The sequence below is a fragment of the Marmota flaviventris genome, chromosome 12 (assembly GCF_047511675.1).
Source record: "Marmota flaviventris isolate mMarFla1 chromosome 12, mMarFla1.hap1, whole genome shotgun sequence".
Lineage (NCBI taxonomy): Eukaryota > Metazoa > Chordata > Mammalia > Rodentia > Sciuridae > Marmota > Marmota flaviventris.
In genome coordinates, this window is record NC_092509.1 from 68,011,354 (window position 1) to 68,029,071 (window position 17,718).

At 39.8% G+C, this 17,718-nt stretch overlaps 1 protein-coding gene across 4 annotated transcripts in view; it reads left to right on the forward strand.

Moving 5' to 3' along the window:
• Ptpn14 (protein tyrosine phosphatase non-receptor type 14) overlaps window positions 1-17,718 on the forward strand; it is a 180,198-nt gene that overhangs the window by 31,524 nt on the left and 130,956 nt on the right. The window contains exon 1 of one of the 4 annotated variants that reach the window (XM_071600086.1): window positions 16,716-16,795. The exons of the other annotated variants lie outside the window; for them this stretch is intronic. The gene's annotated coding sequence lies outside the window, so the exon portion shown is untranslated. Of the gene's footprint in view, window positions 1-16,715; window positions 16,796-17,718 lie in introns of those variants that run through there. 4 annotated transcript variants of the gene reach the window in all.

Sequence of the window (17,718 nt, forward strand, 5' to 3'; positions counted from 1 at the left end):
TATCACTTCCCAGTACTCTACCACTGAGCTACAATCCCAGCCCAGCAAGAAATTTCTTAGAGAAGGAAGTAAAAAAAAAAAGATCTTTTTCATGGGATTAACAATGCATTGAACTCGGATTTTAAAAACTCATTAGCTAATGTATAAATTCTTCATTGTCTTCTAATCCCTGAGATGAGCCCTCCCCCTTCTGCATATGGAGGACTTTCTATTGAAAGGTCACTGTAAATAGGAGACTAATTCTAAGGTATTGAAGAGACTGTGGGGCACATTATTAATTTAGAGGACATAGCAGGAGGAGCATTTCTTCTCTTGCTGTTGGTCCTTCTCAGCCTGTGCTGTGGATGGTGAAGGGAGATGAGGCCTGTTGGTTGTAGACTGGAGGAGAGAGCTGCTGGGGGATTGGGCAGGGTCAAGAGGGCATGTGACTTGTTCTAAATGCCTCTAGTGCCTACTCTGGTCCATAAGCTGTGCTTTGGGACTCCCAGATTCTCTGCCTTGTTCAATTCCTCTCAATTTAGATACATTCTTATTCCCTTTTAAAGAGGAGGGTCCTGAGGTCACACAGCAGGTCTCTTGGAGTCTTGGGTTGGTAGGTCTCCTTGTACAAAGTGGATTGAGCTAGAGTCATGGGGTGAAGGCTTGATCTGATGATGGAAGAGTTGGACTCATTGGCTTTATTCTCAGACTAGTCTGGGGCTTGCCTACCTGCCTGCCTGCCTGCCTGGGAGTACATTAAAATTAAGTTTCCCTTGAGGGACCCCAGATTGAGAGAATCAGACCACCTATTGGTATAACCTTGGAATCTGCATTTTAACCAATTCTCTGGGTGTCTTATCATTTGGAAAGCCACTGGTTTATACTTTCCTGTCCACAGATGACTACTCTAAACCCAATTAATAATTTTTAGAAATCTTCTCTCAAATGATCCATCTATGGGATGGTGGGGGAGGTGGCCTAGAGTGGTTGCTATGACCAGCAGGGCCCATATATGCAGCATATCTTAAAATTATGGACACTTCATAATACGTCTGAAGAGAACTTGAGGGATTTCAGGCACAAGGTTTATTGCTTTATCTTGTTTGAGGACAACTCAGACTTTCAATTTTGATCCATGGTGTGTGTGTGTGTGTGTGTGTGTGTATGTATGTGTGTGTGTGTGTATATAAAAAAAAAAAATATATATATATATATATATATATATATACATACATACATACATACATACATACTGTGCATCTAAAGTCTGGCAGCATCCAGATAGTAAAAGACCACCTGGAATTGCTGAGGCAACTCTCAAAATTATCATTTTTTTTTTAAAAAAAAGAAAAATTGGGTGAAGGAGAAGATTATGCAAATAGGGGATCTTTTTTCACCCCATATTTTTTATTTATGCATTATAGTTATACATAATGATAGTATTTGTTGTTACATTCTCATACATGCACACAAATATAACAATAATAACAATATATTTTGATCCATATCACTTTCCCGCACTTCCCCCCTCCCTCCCTGCCTGCCTTTCACCCTGGTCCCTTTCCTCTACTGATCTCCCTAGGATTTTCATGAGATCCACCCCCATGGAGGGGATTTGTCAACATTAGATGAGTCCTGGAATTCCCTCCCTATTTTAATATTCCTGATGATGATGATGATGATAGTAACAAAAATAATAAAATTGGTATTTAATGAGGATACACTCTTTGCTAAGGACTGTGCTAAATACTGTGGGCACATTAGCTCAGTTAATTTTTATGACAGCTCTATGAAAAAACTACCACTTTTATCAATCCCAATTTATCGATGGGGAAAATGAGGCAGAGTGTTTAGCTCCAGTCAAATATCTAGTACTGGCAGATGTGGGATTCAAATTTTGTGAAGTTTGACTTGGGAGTCCATGCACAAGACACTGTGTAGGTTAAAACTCAAATATCTGTGGGGTAAGGTGGAAGAGTTGGCAGTAAAGCACACAAGGAGTCTGTGACCAAAGGAAAAGTGCTTGCTCTGTCCATGGGTTGTTACTTACGTCCCAGTTAATTGTTGCTAGACTGAAATTCTGTCCAGTGCTGTCAGATTCTTCTTTCTAAGAACTAATGGAAGTTAATATTATGTGGAAAAAAAAAAGATGGTTCAATGGTGGCAAGACATTCAAATTTTTAAGTGAAACTGGGCCAAATAAAGCATAAAATTGTTTTTTTAAAAAACTCCTCCCCTGCCCCCCAGTACTGAGGATTGAACCCAGGGGTGCTCTACCACTGAGCTATATCACCCAGTCCTTTTTATTTTTTATTTTGGGACAGAGTCTTACCAGGTTGTCTAGATTGGCCTCAGACTTTTCAAGTCTCCTGCTTTAGCCTCCCACATTGCTGGGATTATAGGTGTGCACCATCTTGCCTGTCTTAAAACATCAGATAGTCAGCAGGATTTTTAATTTGTTGTCTTTACTGTTAACATGCACAGCATCTAGAACAGTGCTTGGCGCACAGGAGACCTTAAGTTAATTGGATGAATGAATGCATATTTGTGGGCTGTATTATACTGTCAGGTGACCATTTTTTAACTTCTGCTCTCTTACTTTCCCCAACTACCTTTAGATTTTTTTTGCCACCTCTTATTCCTGACCAGACTTAAGTGTGTAGGTCACATATATTAAAGGTTAAATTCCTTTAGTTCAAGTTGGTGTTTAGATCAGGATTGCTAGTGGAGATGTTTTTGTTTTTATTTAAAAAAAATTACAGTAAGAAACACATAACGTGGATTTTCCCATCTTCACCATTTTTAAGGGTATAGTTGAGGCGGGTTGCATGTATTAACATTGTTGTGCAGCAGATCTCCAGAATACTGTCATCTTGCAAAACTGAAATTCTGTAATCGATTGAACATGTCTCTGTTCTGTCCTGCCTTCAGCCCCTCTTCACTTCCCATTCTACTTTCTGTGAATCTTGACTATTTAGATACTTCGTGTAGGTGGAATCATGCAGTATTTGTCTTTGCATGTCTGGCTTATTGTACCTGGTGTACCCAAGGGATGTTAATGCATGGTGCTGACTGGGTGATGGTATGGAGAAGCTAATACCATTAAAGGATTTTTATTACTTTCTTTTCCCAAGAGGAGGGGGCAGGCCAGACCTTGGCTGGAGGAGCAAGGTGGGTCAGGAGGTAGAAGCAGGGAAGGGAAAGCTAGGTCAAAACCTTTATTCCCTTTTTTAGCAGGAAAGACAGGACAGGGTAAAGTCAAGAATTGGCAAGTTTGAGTAATTCTGATGGGCTTGGGGGGCTGTCCTGTCCTGGTTGATTTAGGACAGGAAGGGCACTGGCTTGGTTTGATAAGGAGATCAGTCCCCTACAGGGACTGACTTGGTTTGTTTGCAAGTAAAAGATGAGGGACATGAGCCCTGTGCTCTTCGAACTGACTGGGAGGAGGGCATCTCTCCCCAGTCAGCAAAGCCACAAATGTCAGAGCATCAAGAATCTACACAGTCAGAAGATACAGTCAGTATGATTGACTCTGTGATGAATGGATATCAAATGGACAAATACAGAATCTAGGAAAATGCTAATCCCTATCTTACTAAGCCTAATGTTCTAAAGGGCCAGTCATGTTGTAGCATGTGAAAGGATTTCCTTCCTTTTTAAGGCTGAATAATGTTCCATTATGTACATGTGGTTTGTCTGTCTATTCAATGTGGCTGTATAAATACCTCTTCCAGACCTTGTTTTTAGTTCTTTTGGATGTATACCCAGATGCAGAATCCCTGGATCCTAAAATAATTCTACTTTAAAATTTCCAAGGAACTACACACCATTTTCTATAGCAGCTGTACTACTTTGCATTTTTACCAACCATTCAGGAGAGTTCCAGTCGCTCATGCATCTTAGCCAACACTTGTTCTATGATATTTTTTCTTTTTTTGGTACTGGGGATTGAACCCAGGGGCTCTTAACCATTGAGCCACATCCCCAGCCCTTTTTTGTATTTTATTTAGAGACAGGGTCTCAATGAGTTGCTTAGGGTCTCACTAAGTTGATGAGGCTGGCTTTGAACTCTTGATCCTCCTGCTTCAACCTCCTGAGCTGCTGGGATTATAGGCGTGTGCCACCATGCCAAGCTGTTCTGTGATTTTTGACACTGCAAAAACCATTGTGTGGGGCTGGGGATGTGGCTCAAGCTGTAGCGCGCTCGCCTGGCATGCGTGCAGCCTGGGTTCGATCCTTAGCACCACATACAAAGATGTTGTGTCCGCCGAAAACTAAAAAATAAATATTAAAAAAATTCTCTCTCTCTCTCTCTCTTTAAAAAAAAAAAAAAACCATTGTGTGAGGTGGTATCTCATAATGACTTTGATTTCTGTCTCCCTGATGGCTGGTGTTGCCAAGCATCTTTTTTACATGCAATTTACTATTCATCGTTTTGTTTTATATTTTATAATCGACTAGCTCTAAGTCTCTGAGTTTCCAAGAGCTTTTCAATGTAGTTTTTAAGATTACCTGCACATATTTGGGGGAAGCTTCTCAAGGCAATTGCATTCTTGCTCAGAGATGTAAGAGCTTATCCAACCACCTTGGTTCAGTAAAGAATCAGAAACAAACACTGGGAACCCTGGCCTCTAGCTCTAACTGCTTGGAGCACAGACCATTTATTCACAGAGGACTTACTGTGTGCTGGCCACAGTTTAGATCCATCCATACTGCTTCTCTCTTTCTCTCCCTTCCCCCGCCTTTTCCCTCCCTCCCTTCCTATCTCTCTCTCTCTTTCTCTTTTTTTTCCTTTGGTACTGGGGGTTGAACCCAGGGGCACTTTACCACTGAACTACATCCCCAGCCCTTTTTTATTTTTTATTTTGAAACAGGGTCTCACTAAGTTGCTGAGGCTGGTCTTGAACTTGTGGTCATCAGCCTCCTTGAATTACTGGGATTATAGATGTGCACTCCTGTGCCAGCTATTAAGAGGATCTCTAGCCATTTTTCCAGCATGGGAAGGTTCCTTTATATCTGAGGTCACTTTCCCAAGGGAATGGATTAAACTTTTTGAGATGACATCAACAGAAAGGAAGAAGTTGAAGAGATTGTGATTATTAGAAAGCTGTACCAATCGAGAGTGGCAGAGTTCAGTGTACTTAGGATTGATAAACTAACGTGGCCATATAGAAGAAGTAAGTAAATGATCTTTCTTTTATATTTATATATCTCTAACTGTATCATTAGTTGGTACTGACTAGAACAAAATAAAATTGTTCAAATCAGTCTGGTAAGAATAATAGAAGCTCAGTGATAGAGCACTTGCCTAGCATGTGTGAGGCCTTGAGTTCTAGCACAGCAGGAGGGAGAGAAAGAAAAGAATAAACAAATAAATAAATCCTCGTGAAGGGTAAATTTAAACTCTGTGATAACAGAGTTATCAGTTTCACAGTTAAAAGGTGTTATGCACATTTCTTAAGGATTTTATAAACTAGGGTGAACATCTACTGATTAAAACTGAATTGAAAAAGGTAGTAAGTTGAGGTCTGGACCCCTAGATGTCCTTGACTGATAGAGCACTGAAGCAGAATTAGCCAGACCTGAGGCCCCAGAAGCAGGTGGCATTCCTGCCCTACTGGCTTGTAGAGTGGAGGGCTCGGAAGGGTTGTCCGGTATTGTTCATGGGTTGGTTAATGGTTAACCCCTGCAACATGCCACACATACACCTAATCTCTGATGCAACCTACTGCTCAGAGGGAATAATATTAACCCTTACTTGCCTTTGACTAAGACTATTTACCTTTCACAGTTTATTCTTTTAAATATGTGGGACTTTGTTTTTTTTTTTTTTTGCAAATAAAATTCACATAGCATAGAAGCTTTATGACTCATTCCTTGCAAAGAAAGCAGGTGGTATCCACAAATAGTTTGCCATCTTTTAGAGCCCAGTAGAAGGGTTGCTACCAAATTTTCATTTAATTTGAACACAGCCCACAGCCGTGCAGTGAGAGGCCAATATAAAATGGTCCTTTCCTCAGTACAGAATTAAAAAAAAAAAAAAAGTGACTTTGTAAACAGATACATTCTTTTCGTTGGCTGTGCTGCACATGACAGAGAGACATTCTTGTTTATAGGAACTTGTCAGGTGGATTGGGAAAAGAATAAAAATAAAGAGAGCAAAGAAAAATCTGAGGGATTGCTTTGAGCTGGGTGCAGTGTCTGTGATTTGATGGTAGACTCCTGGGAGAGCCACCCGACCCCTGGCTAATGAGTATCCGTCACCTGGCAGGCTGCCACAAGTAGGAAGATGCAGTTTTGGGTTAGCCATTTATGGCATCCAACTAAAGCTTTTGGTTCTCTTGCCTACTTAAAAAACATTCCGTAAACATTAGAAACAGTCTTTGTATTTAAAAAAAAAAAACACAAAAAACTTGAGCTGGAATTTTTTTTTTTTTTTTTTTTGGTACCAGGGATTGAACGAACCCAAGAGTGCTTAACCACTGAGCCATATCCCCATCCCTTTTTATTTTGAGACAGGGTCTTGCCAAGTTGCTTGAGGACTTGCTAAGTTGCTGAGGCTGTCTTTGAACATGCCATCCTCCTGCTTCAGCCTCCTGAGCTGCTGGGGTATTGGTTCTTGTCAGTTCTGAGAAGAGTATGATCAGTGTGGTATTAAGTATTCCACACTTCTTATCAGGGCCCTCGTTTCCTTTCCTTTGAGTAATTTATCTAAGGAATTCTCTTTAGTTTTCCTTCTTCCTGGCCACTGTCTGCTGCCTAAGCCGAGGATACGAGGCTCACATGGCCTGTATTTCTCTGCTCTATCTTTGGGCTTAGATTTACCTCTGAGAATTCATTGTAAATCTGTTCCAAACTGACTGCTCAGGCCAGGTCGGAATATTTCTTGTTTATTACAAACTCTTGTTTTAAAATAAAAATATTCTTTTAAAGGCCTGGTTTCTAGTTGGATATGATGGCATACACCTTTAATACTCTAGGCAACTCTGGAGGCTGAGGCAGGAGGATCACAAGTTTGAGGCCAGCCTAGGCAACTTGGCGAAACCCTGTCTCAAAAATAAAAATAGAAAAAGGACTGGGAGTGTAGCTCAGTGGTAGAGTAACCCTGTGTTCAATCCTCAGCACTGCCCTAAATAAATAGATACGTAAATAATAAGTAAAGGACTGGGTTCTTTATAACTCTTTCTCAACAGAGCTGGTTGCCTCTCCCACCCATTGCTCCGCTCTCAGCCTCGTGGCTGGCAGCCCCATCACTGTCTTGCCAAGGGACCAGTCACCTAACAGCCGAGGGGCGTGTTTCTCTTCTGACCTTCCTTTGGAATTTTACATTGACCACATCCTGCTTCTTGATGTCTTGCCTCCTGAGCCCCCTGTTGGTCCTCCTGCTTCTCTGGATGTTCCCATTTTGTGTCCTCTGAAGACTCTTCTGCTGGTCACCCAGTGAATGTGGGTGTCATCTAGCATCTGATCCTGTCTTCCTGTCTCTGTTCTCAGGGGTATTCACAGCCACACCCACATCTACCAAATTGAGCTGTTCTGCAATTCAAACTTCTCTCTTCAAGGACACCCCCGCCCCCCAGATTCCAACTGCCTGAGGGGATCTTTCCATGTGATTAACTGCAAATATATTAAACTCAGAATGTTACAAACAGAATCCACTTGCTTTCTCCCCATACCTGTTCCTACCATGGTGAGAGTGTCAAGTTCAATTGAATTAAAGCAACTGGGGGCCTAGGTCAACCTCAAGTCCTCCTCCTGCACCCTCCTTACACAGTGATTCCTTCTCTTCATCTAAGGTTGCTACTTTTTTTTTTCTAATCCATGCCAATCCTACTTGTGCTTTAGATCCAATTGATATCTTGCATCCTCTGGGAGGTTCCGCAGAGTCCCAGCTCTTCATCCTGGGGTTGGTCTTTACCATAGTTGAGCCTACCCGAGGCTGGCGCTGTGCCTCAATCACCATATTCTCTCCAGGGCAGAGCAGGGAATGTGCAGCTTAGTGGAGGTGTCTTGGTGCACTTTCATCCTGTGGGATGTGTTACTCTAGACATTCAGAAATGGGGCTGGGACATCACTTGGGACATTCTAGTCCCAAGTCCTGGTACCTGCCACTTGTATGGTTGCATCCAGTACAGCTGTGGGAGGGTGCCTGAGGGCAGGAGGCAGTTTTGGTGTAGCAGAAAGAGCACAGACTTCAGACTTTGATGTGAGATGAGGAGAGAATATGCACCGAAGCACCCAATGCAGAATCCTTTCAGGAATGGTGTGGTTAGGGAGCCGCCCATTGTCAGGGACTGGGCCAGTTGCTCAGATGCAACTATGCCAAAAAGGTTTCTTGTCTGCCTAAGTGGCAGTGCACTGTGGGGCACCTTCCTGATGTAATTCTGACTGTGTAAGGTCTTTCTTTGCAGAGGCAGGGCTGAAGGGGGTGCAGTGGCAGTTGCTCCGTGTTCTAGAATGTTGAGTTGAAAGGCTTCTTTCATGCTAAGTTTTCTACCTCCCAACACTATTGGAAGTGGTGGCCTCCTTGGCAGCATCTTAACAGCCATTTCCTGGTTTTTGCAGGAAAGGTACATTTGAGGAAGGTCTCTGGGTTTCTTGGCCATTTCTCTCCCTTACCCATCACAAGAAAGCTCTGTGTACAATATGGTTAGCATCCCGGGAACTCTCATTGACTGGAGGCTTGTCATTACTGGGGACACTCAGAGGCTCACCTTTGATCTAACATAAACAGAAAAGACATAAGGCAAGTGTTTCTGAAAGAGGTGAGGTCAGGGATGGTTGCTTCTGAAAAGATTGAAACATTTTATCCGCAGGTTAGCAACTCACAGTATTGCTGATGTCAGTCTGTGCTTCCATATGTCATATGAATTTCCTGAGTTGCACTGAGCAACCGTTCACAGACCAATACACAGTAGGATCGCAAGCCCACCTATGAAAGTGCTGCCCTTTGCTGTGAGAGAGGAAAGAGTGGACCTTGGGAGAGTTGGCTGAAATGTAATAATTCCCGAGATTCGAAGTGAAAACTGAAAGCAGGATTTGATTTTTCTGTTTCTTCAATTTTGTGTTTAAAGTGTCTTGCAAATATAAGTCTATATATTATAGATAAGAATCAAAGAGAGGCAGCTGATGTTAAGTTATGGCCTCTTCGTGTGTTTAAGTAAGATCCAGTCCTTCTGATTACTGAGACTGGCCTCAAATGCCATGTTGTTATGGTTTGGATCTTAAATGTCTGCCTCAGGCCACGCACTGAAGCCTGGGTCCCCAGCCTGTGGCACTACTGGGAAGTGGTAGACCCTTTAGAAGGTGGGCCTGTTGGGAGGAAGTTAGGTCATTGAGAGTGTGTCTCTGAGGGACATTAGGACCCTCTCTTTGCTTCCCACCTCCATGAGGCAAGCTGCTTTGCTTTACCAGGCCTTCCTGACAATGGTGTTCTGCTTCACCACAGGCCCTAAAACAACAGAGTGAACCAACCACGGACCAAAACTGACGGAGTCATGAGCCAAAGTAAATCTTTCCTCCTCATAAATTATTTCTCAGGTATTTTATCACAGCTGTGGAAAGCTGACTAACACATATCTAAGAAAAAGAAATCAGCTTCTTTCCTTATGTCAACCCCTGACATTCAATATATGATCAGGTCAGATTGCCTCTTGTATGTCATTAGATGATATTTTTGAAGATTTAGTGAGTTCAAATAAAATACTTAGAATATTATCTGTTTTAGTAAACACTAGTGCTTTCCATTATACCATTAATGTTAGTGTTTATTTTAAACAAAATTTTATTTAGATTTACTTTTAGTGTTGTTTCTCCAAATACATTAAATATACTTTTCACTATTTGAATTAGAAATTTAAACCTCCTCATTAATTGGATTTTGTCCTTTCATTGGAATTTTCTTTTAAGGTGCTTGTCTACTTATTAGGTTTTGGCTGGAGATATATACACACACACACACACATATTTTTTTTTGGTACCAGGGATTGAATTCAGGGGCACTAGCCCACTAAGCCACATCCCCAGCCTTATTTTGTATTTTTTTTTTTTTTTGGAGACAGGATCTCACTGAGTTGCTTAGTGCCTTGCATTTGCTGAGGCTGGCTTTGAACTCGTGATCCTCCTGTCTCAGCCTCCCAAGCTGCTGGGATTACAAGTGCACCGCACCCGGCCATATTTTTGATAATTGATACTAAAAGGTTTTTAAAAATTACAAGTATGAACAACTTTTAGTCTAATTTTTCTAATTACCTTTAAAAATTGAGGGAAATCCGGTTATAGCCTATGCAAATATTGATGTAAGAATGATAACACTTTCATTTTTTATATATATGTATTTTTTTCTGTGATTCAAAAAATGTTATGTGCTATATTTTATTATGGAACACTTTCACATATCAAAATAAAGGTTTTGATAACTTCTTTTTCAACATTTCCTCCCCAGCTTAAATTAAAATGCCTATCATTTCCCTTAATTTTTTTGTAAATATTTGTAGTTATAGATGGACATAATACCTTTATTTTGATTATGTATTTTTTTTTTTTATGTGGTGCTGGGGATCAAACCGAGTGCCTCACGCATGCTAGGCAAGTGCTGTACTATTGAGCCACAGCCCCAGTCTCCACTTCCCCTTAATTTTTACATGATAAAAATACTTAGTTAATATTATTTTTCTGGACTTACTAGTGTTATGCACTATTTACATTTTTTTTCCTTGTTTACTCTTTGCCACTCTGAGCTGTTCGGTAGGATGAGACTTGTTTTGGACATGGGAAAACAGGTTTAAAAATCCATGTCATTTGCCTAGCTAGTAAAGAACAGAACTGGATTGAACACAGGTCTCCATGTTCCCACATCTTGGGCTCTTAACTTCCACAGTAAAACTCTTTAAAAACAGGTAATCAAGATCAGCAAGATGGCTGGGCATGGTGGTACACGTCTGTAATCTCAGCAGTTTGGGAGGTTGAGACAGGAGGATCACAAATTCAAAGCCACTCTCAGCAATGCTGAGGGCTGAGCAACTCAGACCCTGTCTCTAAATAAAATACAAAATAGGGCTGGGGATGTGGCTTAGTAGTTGAGTTTCCCTGAGTTCAATTCCTAGTGCCCTCCTACCCCCAAATTAAATTTCAGCAAGATGGTGGAATAGGAGGTCTTAATTCCTATCCTCTGTAGAAGAAGCAATTTAGCAACCACCTATGGTTAAAAAAAAATGTCATCAAAGCATTCTGAAATCCAGTTCTGTACATCAAACATGTACAGCTTTTTGTGTGTCAGCCATACTTTATAAAATGGTTTAAAAATATCTTGGGATTAATTGTGTATGTGGCATGAAAAATGATTCAAGTTAATTTTTGTCTATATTATACCTGGTGATCCCAATTCATTTCCTTGACAAATATTTACTGAGCTCCTGATAGGTTCCAGGCATGGTGTGAGGTCGATATTCAACAGAGATAACACAGGCATGGGGTCACCTCTTAAGGAGTTTATAGCCTACTTGTTTATAGAATTCTTATTATTTTTTCATTGACGATGTTTTCTGAGTTTCAGTAGCACTGTTATGGCTTAATAACTGTCACAATGTGATATTATTGAAATGTGACAAGACAGACTGGACTTTTTGAACCAGTTCCATCCCATGAATGTCATTATTGCTTTATTCCTTAAAATTTTGGTATTTACTTAAAACTGCACAACCTACCAATTTGGAATTTTTACTGTATTTAGTTTTCTCAAGCTCCTATTGGGCATGGTGAATCTTTTTACTGTTAGTATTTTTCATAGTTTCCAACAGGAATGAATAATTACCAAGTGCTAGATGTTTTGTAATCTTTCCTCTAGTGCTCACAGCCATCATTCAAAATTAATCTGCCTTCTCTTCCTATTAATGATGAGGAACCTGAGGCCCCACACGCCTCACAGATGTTGCTGTTCTGGGACAGTCATCTGTCAGCTTCAAATTCTTTTCAAACTTTTTTATGAGGACTTAGATAGGCTGTAACAAATTATACCCTTGTCTGCTTCTGGGATGGTTGACGTTCCTTGTATCCATGAACATCTGGAAAGCCCGGTGGTGAATGGATTTCTTCTGTCTGTCCCTCAGTGGTTCTGAAATCTTAGAATGTTGTACTTCTTCCCAGAGATTTTAGCACTTCACTTAGTAAACCAGTTGTCCCAAGCCTCTTGTATTAGGAACTTGTGAAAGGCTTGTCCTTTACTGAATTGAAGGAGGAGGTTGTCAGAGACTTTTCTTCTTTGCTGCTGAAAGGATGGTACCGGTTTTGAGAAGCATCTCGAATAGAGTTGAGCCCATGTCCTGGAAAAGCTGGGGGCTTTAAAGAAGTTTGAATTGAATCAGGAGTGTTGGAGAGGAGACAGCAGCATTACCGAGGAGGAAAAGGGGCAGATCTCTTCCCCCTCTACCTTTCTCTTTTTTTTTTTTTTTGTGGTGCTGAGGATTGGACCCAGGAGCCTGGGCATTTGAGGCAAGTACTCTACCAACTGAGCTATATCCCCAGCCCCTCTACCTTCCTCTCCACCTGCTCCACCTGAGTCCATCTTGTTCCAGGCTTCTGAGAGTATTTTTCCAGTGTTCTTGCTAATTGCCACAGATGTATCAACAATATGGGCACAGGTAAGTGAGGATGTGTTTCTTATTTGGGTAAATATTCTGTAGGGAACTTTCATTCTTGGGGACTTCCTCACACATGCATTAGGATCAAATTCAAAACAAATAAATTGGAATTGTGATTCATTGCCTAGAGTGGGGAAATGTCACACACAAAGAGCAGCATGAAATGCTGGCAGGTAGAAGTGTTTGCCCTTTCCCCTCCTCATGTGGCTGGTACTGAAGTGTGGCCAGGGGCAGGAGTTCCTGTCGGAAATGTAATGGCTTTTGAAGTTGAGTTTCCTGTAATGTGAACAGTGTTTCTGTATTTGAGACATAAAACAAAACTGAGTATTATTTTCTTTTTAGGGGCTGTCTCATAGCAATTTTTTTAAAAAATGTATATTTAGATTAGCAATCATAGGACAACTTTATAGAGAATTTAAAAGCTTAACTATTTTTAAAAAATTATGTGAAGTTTGGCAGATTTCTGAATTCACATGAATAGATGATTTTTCTATGCAAAGTGTTGGCTGTGAAGGTTTTTTTTTGGAGGGGAGATCAAATATGTTAAATTTAAATTTTGTTTATTTTTGTTTGCATGGGGTAATGGCAAACATGATGCAAGATTTTTGACATTCCAAGGATTGTACTGTAAAAAGTCTTCGTTCCAGTTCTATTTTGTAAACTCCAGGTTCCCCTCCTAGAGGTCAGTTGCTAAGAAAGCCTTGCATTTCAGTATAGATAGGGTCTCCTCATTCACTTTTCTGTTAAAAACATACATTATCCAGGGTGGAATTTTTAGATTATTTCCAGATTTTGCAGTTACAAAGAGTTTTCCCACTTGTGTTTGAATCTTAGAATAAATTCCTGTTAGCGGACTGGCTGGGTCAAAAGATATAAACATTCATAGTTTTAATTGAAATTACCAAATTGCTTGATGGAGAAATTATCCACCACCAACATGTTGTGGTGTGTTGTAGACAATTGCCTTTCAAGGCTTTTTCTTGGAAATAAGAATTTAGGAATTTTAAAATATACATATTTAGGTCTATAATATGTAAATATGTATGTATGTATTTAGATGTTTCCATATATACTTCATTATTGGGTAATCATATTTGAGATTCCTTTGGAAGCAAGTGGAAATTTTCAAACCCTGAGAGCTATCAGATTGAGAAAATAGGAATAATACAGTAACTTGAGGAACTTTTGGTTTCATGTCCTCTCTTTCTTATTTATGCCCTTGTGAATTCATTTTAGGCCCAGCTTAGTCTTGCCTTCTTCCATGTAATTTTCTATAATTATTGTAGCTCTCTTGACCTGGGACAGCAGTTAGAGCCTGTACTGCATAATATGCTTTTCTTAAAATCAATCTGTGTCACGTTTGTGTACTACATTTGGAAAACTGTGATTTTTAGAATGGAAGAGCAAAGAGGGGTTTAACCCTTGACCTTACCATATGATTTTTATCTAGTTCTTGTGACAGAAACAATAACATTCAATAAATACTATCCTTGTGTGTCTTAGAGCCTCCTCAAACACTCCATGATAACATTGTAAGCATAATTCTTATTTTTCTGAATATAAAAGTAATACTGATCATTAGAGAAATTATAAGAAATACAGGAACTTTCAGAAAGCAATAATAAAAATGACTCAGAACTCTACTAGTTATGGATAATCATTGCCGTTGTTTTTTGGTCCCAGGTGGTTGTTTTCTAACCTGCTTTATGTTGTCATTAGCCACATAGGAGTTTAAAATTATTCAATAAAATCTGTTATAGTTTCTTAATTTTGGAACTTTTTGGGATGGGGCGGGGCAGTGCTGGGGATGGAACCCAGGGACCTGTACACAGTAAGCAAGCCCTATACCATTGAGCTACACCTCCAGCCCCTAGTTTTGGATCTTATTTAGCAAAAAAAAAATTCCCTACCTTCAAATTTATAATGTGTATATATATATATGTATGTATGTATGTATGTATGTGTGTGTGTGTGTGTATATATATATATATATATATATATATATATATATATATATATGCGCACTTCAGTGATTTTCTTACAAAGACTGAGCTAGGTTGATTGAATGACTGAAGTCTATTACCTTTCCCCTGTAGTTTAATTACAGAAACCAATGTATTTTTATAGGATTTTTGTTTACCAAAACAATTCTGAATACTCAAAATCAAGTTATAGATTAAACTGAAACACAATGATGAAAATTCACCTTTTGTAGATAAATTGTTTTTTTAAGACTTTCCAAATCTCTCTCCATCTGGCACTGAGGTTAAAATTTTCAAATAATGTTTCCTGATTACCTTTGAGCATCTAGAATTTGAAGGGGAGGCATAAAGAACACATAGATGTCATCCAACCAGCTCTGCTTTTATCTTGGGGGGGAAAAAAGAAAAAAAAGAAAAGGGCAGCCACTGAGCTGCAAATCTATTTGAAGTGTTGGGAGCAGGTAGGTAATAGTAACCTATTTCCTCCCAGGGGTGGCTGTGTTTGGTGGTGCATGTGGTCAATGTTGTGTGGGGAGGACACTAGAATTCCCTGCCTTTGGGTCTGGGCTGGGTGGGGTCCAACCATTGCTGCTTCCAGTGCTATCCTGTTACAGTAATAAAGTATGTTCCATATTTTGACCTTCTGCTCTGGAACACTTTGCACACTATTATCTCACATTTCCTCTTGGATACCTTTCTCATCTGTTCACTGGCATCCAGTTATGCCGAAGCAATGCTGCAGAACATAAATATTTTTGTTAAGAACTGAAGTACATTTTAAAATCTGTGAGCACAATACTGAAGTGGAAAATTACTGAGCACATTATAAGCTCAGGACCGAGAATGTCAGGAGAGTTTTGTTTTTATGTTTAGAAAAGAAACACAAAGTGATGTTTGTTGGCTGGTGTGAAGAATACTTTAAAGCAGCGCATAATTGTTTAGAGAAGTCTTCTTCCCCCTGCCCCATCTTAATTTGATAAGTGTAGACTTGTCTAAATACCTTTTCTCTTGCAGTGAATTAGCAAGACCCTGTCTCAAAAAGGGTTGGGGATATAAATTCTCACCCATTTTTCTTCCTCACCTTAATGGTATTCATTTTTTTTTCCAGAAGATAGTAAATAAATTTAGTTCTTAATATCACCTTTCAGATCTCCCTTTTATTTCATGAGGGTTGTTGTTTTTCTTTTTTTGGGGACTACATTTCCCCTAATCCTAATAACCATAATTAATAGATAACCCACCTGCATTTATTGGAGTGCCAGATACTTTGGTGACATCTTTACATGCATTACCTCATTTAATCCTTCTGGTAACACTGAATGTGTTTACTATGATTTTCATCTTACAGATGAGGAAACTGAGGCTCAAGGAGGTTAAATAATTTGCTTAAGATGCTACAGTTACTTGAAACTCAAAATTAGTACACAAATTCAGGACTCTGTTAGGTCAAAGTCCAAGCTTTTAGCTATTGTAATTTCTTTAGATCTTTTCATCTTAATGAGTAACTCAATATGTTTCCATCTCTTTCTGAGATGAGACTAAAGGAGAAAATCATCTTGCTGCTCACAATCTCAGTTCTCAGATAGTTGTGTCTTCAACCAAAGCAATTTCAACGTTAAGTAACCTCTAGGTCCTGGTCAGCTTTGTGAGTCAGACAAGAGAGATTCCAGCTCTTTCGGGATCCCCTTCACTTAAGTGCTTTTGTGGTAGAGGTGATGCATGGTCAGCATTGCTGATTATACCTTGCTCTTCTTTTTTATTGAATTTTATCAAGGAAAAGAGCCACCCTGTCACCTCCCTTCCATCCTTCCTTCCATCCAATAATGCACTCATGACTCTCAATCCTTACAACCATCTCTGAGAGTCCACTCTTCCTTTAGATTTTGAAACATTTGTTAGCTTTGGTTTTTCTGCTTTGTACAGGAAAGATCCTTATTTATATGAATGGCTTCTCAGCATTCTTTCTTTCCAGCCTTGCAGAAAAATGAGCAGTTCTAACTTTTTTAAAAGTTAGTGGAACACAACGGGGATTGTTTAATCAGTTGAGTAGCTCAGCAGGTAAAAAGAAATATGTTCAGGGCTTACTCTCTTTTAACCAGAAAGCACGGAAGCATATGTGTCACCAGCCTCTGGAGCCATGGGGAAAATGAGCTCCTGAACCAGAACTGACAAGAAGACATTGGTGAAATTCTTAAGGTAAGGAAGAGGAGGCAGAGGGTCTAAAAACAGGAGAAGGGGACAGGTGTCTCCATGTAAACTGAGTGTCTCAACTTCAGAAGTTGTTCTCATTTTCTCTAATAGATGCTAATAGAAATGTAGGAATGTTTATAAAAGATCATCCTCAGAGTGGGCACGGTGGCACACACAGCTATAATCCCAGTGACTTGGGAGGCTCAGGCAGGAGGATTGCAGGTTCTGGGTCAGCTGCAGCAGCTTAACAAGGTCCTAAGCAAATTTGCAAGACCCTGTCTCAAAAAGGGCTGGGGATATAGTTCAGTGGTAAAGTGCCTCTACTGGGTTCCATCCCTAGTACAAAAAAAAAAAAAAAAAAAAAAAAATCCTCCTAATATAATATTCTGCCAGTATTTCAGAGTTGAGCAGCTCTTGGCCATATCATTATGACCTCAATTGTAAAGCTATTGTGTATAAACTGGTTCTAGTGTGGACCAATTTTTTACCTTATGTTATCTTCCCTTATCTCCCTGATCGCACCATAGATCACAATTGTGGATAAAAGATAAATTTCCTATTTTATCTTCTCTGCCAATCACTACCTATTCATTCTGTTATGACAACTCTTTGTTAACTGATTAATTTCTTCTTCATCTCCTGGAGCCCTTTTTTCTTCTATTTTCTTTTTTTAATGGGCACATTATAATTATACAGAACGGTGGGATTGGTTATAATATATTCATACATGCACACAATAAAACAGTATAATTTGATCCATTTTATTCCCCAGCTCTTGAAGCCCTTCTTACCTGCAAGTTCTTGAATTTGAAATTCCTTTCTTTAGTCACTTCTCCCAGTCCATCACTCCCATGCACTCTGACCATTGCCTTCCTTGCTGGTCTCCCCAGTCAGAATCTGGTGGGCAAGTCCTTCTGAACCTTCTAGCA